Below are 3338 nucleotides of genomic sequence, written 5' to 3'. Positions count from 1 at the left end.
ACAGCGCCAACCAACCGAGATAATACAAAATAAATAAACTAGACATAGTTGAGGTCCTATCTCATCACATTAACCTTTTGACCACCATGGGCGGATATGGCCGTCGCTGGAAATGCTTCCTAAGGACGCCAACCATGGCTATCAGTTTTGCCAATTACATTGGGGACCCATGCGGGCCTTCTTAACACCTAATTTTGCTCAAATAATCGCGATCCACGTCTGTCTGGTATCCGGGGCACGACGTATTCTTTTTCACTATTTGGCGTTTAAAAGGTTAAGCCTAACCCTGATCCGTGTTCGAGAAAACTTATATTTAGTTAAAATAATCCTTGCATACAAAAGGTGAAGAACACACCCCAAAAGAAAAATAGTCTTGAGAAATTCACTATAATGCATTAATAAGGCAAATCTATGGAGTATCCGACTACTAAACAACGTGATATAGGTACCTACCGAATAAACCTTAATTTACGCACAGAAATATATTACTTATTACCGTTAATGTAGATTGTAGAGCCAATATCACCAATATCAAGCCTTCAAGACAATCACAGGTAACAGATTAATTTTCTCCTAATTTTTCGAACTTTTATAGCAGGCATTCCACCTTCAATCACGACTTACGTGCCCTGGCCCGGCCCAAGCCCATTTTAGAGTAGCAATACGATCTCTATAATTCTGACCCGTCGCCGCATCAGCATCATCTCGTTTCGCTTCCATCGTAGAAAGACGTACCGAACGTGTTGTGCTCTATACCTCTATGCAACTTTTAGCCTCTTCATTTAGTACATTGTTAGTGTCCACGTCTTGCAAGCTTATGTCACGGTGGGAAGTACCCAGTTACACACTGATCAAACATGTTGGTCTCCAGTGACTGGTATCCTTGCCCTTAATACGTCCTTTAGCGTACAAAAGGCATCCAAGTCCTCCGTGTGATCTCCGCCGGCAGCGAGGCCGACCCAAGTCTCTGTATTGTGTTATGGTTCGCCACAACTCGACGTTTTGTGCCTATTTTGCGTGATGTGGGGGATTTAGCTAATCCTGCCAGCTTATCTCCTCGAGAAATCCTATTAGACCTTTAATGTTGAGTAGGAGAACTTTGGAGAGGTCTCTCGGGGATCCGAGATGTTTCTTCCTGTATGGAGCCACTCTGCTCACTCCATCACCGGGTGAGAGGCACCCTCGTCACAGGGGAATGTTCATAGCATCTGTTATGAAAATATGTTTGTTAAGTAGTCTACGATCTGTTCTGACATTGGTTACCATTCTCAGGCGGACTTTCCCTAGTTGAAGGAGCGTCTTTGTGAGTTTTCCATTGATGCTAGGCTTGGTTTGTTTGACTGCAGCATTTGATCTGGTTTTGCCAGTGTGCTGTGTGTAGTTTCATATTGAACATACCTTGCTGAAGGACATCGGGAGAATCGGCAGTCGACCCCAGCTGCCTGGCCAGCTCGTAGGCCGCATCATCACCTCGACATCCACTGTGTCCTTTGGTCCATTGAAGGATGATTTTGTTATTATGACTTACCTCCGTTAGTCGTTTATGGCATTCCTTAACCCAACCTTTATTTGTTGTTCCGGATAACGTATCTTCTGTTACTTGTTATAAAGGCTGAAATATGGAGCTTTGGATAAGTCTGTCCTTGCCGTAACTTTCAATTTGTACATACCTCTATATGTTTAACTACTTTAACCCAACACTCACCGACGGCATACAGTTCCTCCAGCATCTGACGGGGAACATGTGCTTCTTTGAAGATGACGATGTTATCCGCATATCGAAGATAATTGAGGCATACATTTATACATCTATCATCCCTATTGAGGCTTTTATAAATGCCTACCTGTTTAAAAAGTTGGCCAGATTGCATAACCCCGGAGTTACTCTCTACTAATTAAGATTCGTCGATACGGGTGCTAACTTTTCTTCTGATTCAATAGCAGGTTGCATAGAAACATTCACATTTTGGTACACCTTTTATGAAAATTCAACTCACGTGAGTAGGTAATTAAAACGTCTGTTATTAACGTCTTCTAACGTTTTTCGTTCGGTAATGACGAACAATACATGTTAATAATATTTGGCTCTACTTTAAGCGGTGATATTTGTCTCAAAGTTTGTCCATCCGGTATTTAACGGCTTCGTTGTTTAGTAATCGGTAAAATATAGGTAAGAAATATCTATTAATTCTGTACTAAAGAACATTTCTAAAGTTTGCCCGAATTCTGGGGGTGCTCTTCACTAACCCGCTCGTGCGTAGGTTTTTTTTTTCAAATCTGAGAGTCCTTGAATGCGGAACGATTTTCAATCCGGAATACGATCTAACCCTTATACGCAAGATGATGACGGAGTATTCCGTCTCCCAGGCACAATCGCAACAGAATTGCATTGCGAATCCCCAATATATGAGCGTAATTAGGCATTACGGAGTCCCAATTTTATTTCATTTGGCGTCCGTATCGTTGGCGTCCTTGGCAAGAATTTCCGGTGACCACCGTAGCCGTCCGTGGCGGTCAAAAGGTTAATGGTTCTACAGTCTCGACACATGTTAGTCATATACCTAGTACACTTAAATACTTAATTTTCATCATTGAGGTGTGTTGCACATATGGTATCTAAACAAATATCTACAAACTCATGGATACTATCATGTTCTATTAACATAAACTATTATTCTAATTGTATAATTGCTAAAATAAACTAAAAACAGCATATTTGTACTCTACAACATCTTTTAGTACTGTATGCACCCCAACTGCACACATCTTTTAGTACTGTATGCACTCCAACCTGAAGCTTTTAGTACTGTATGCACAACGCTGAATTTCAACGAAGGCAGCTTTAAATTTAGCCTCTATGTGTTTTTGTAAATTAAATATGTATCTTTTATACATCAAATTAAAGGTGATTAATGGCACTATTTTTCTGCATTTAAATATTTATTAGAATATGCAAGGTATTTTGTAGAAACATGATTTTTGACAGAAAGTTTTAGAAAAAAAGATATTTTTTTTATATTTTTCGTTAATTACTAACTAATGGTTGAATTTAGCGAAACAATGAATATGACAAGTATTTAAGTACAGAAAAAGAGCTTTCGTTTAAAAAAAATAAAAATGAAATCGGACCAATACTTCTGGAGTTATGGTCGATTTTTTAAAACTCAATATCCGCCATCTTGGATTGGCGGCCATTTTGTTTAGCTACCATTTTGAGATGGCAATCATGGTTTTTTAACATCCTTATAGGCCTACCTAACTGCTGTAAAAAGGAAACTTAGTACCCCCAAATTATACCGTTTGGCAAAATTAGACCAGCTGGCCCATGGACTAATGTA

This window comes from Leguminivora glycinivorella, chromosome 4 (assembly GCF_023078275.1).
Source record: "Leguminivora glycinivorella isolate SPB_JAAS2020 chromosome 4, LegGlyc_1.1, whole genome shotgun sequence".
NCBI lineage: Eukaryota > Metazoa > Arthropoda > Insecta > Lepidoptera > Tortricidae > Leguminivora > Leguminivora glycinivorella.
The sequence above is the reverse complement of the archived record's forward strand: the minus strand, read 5'-3'. Positions refer to the sequence as shown.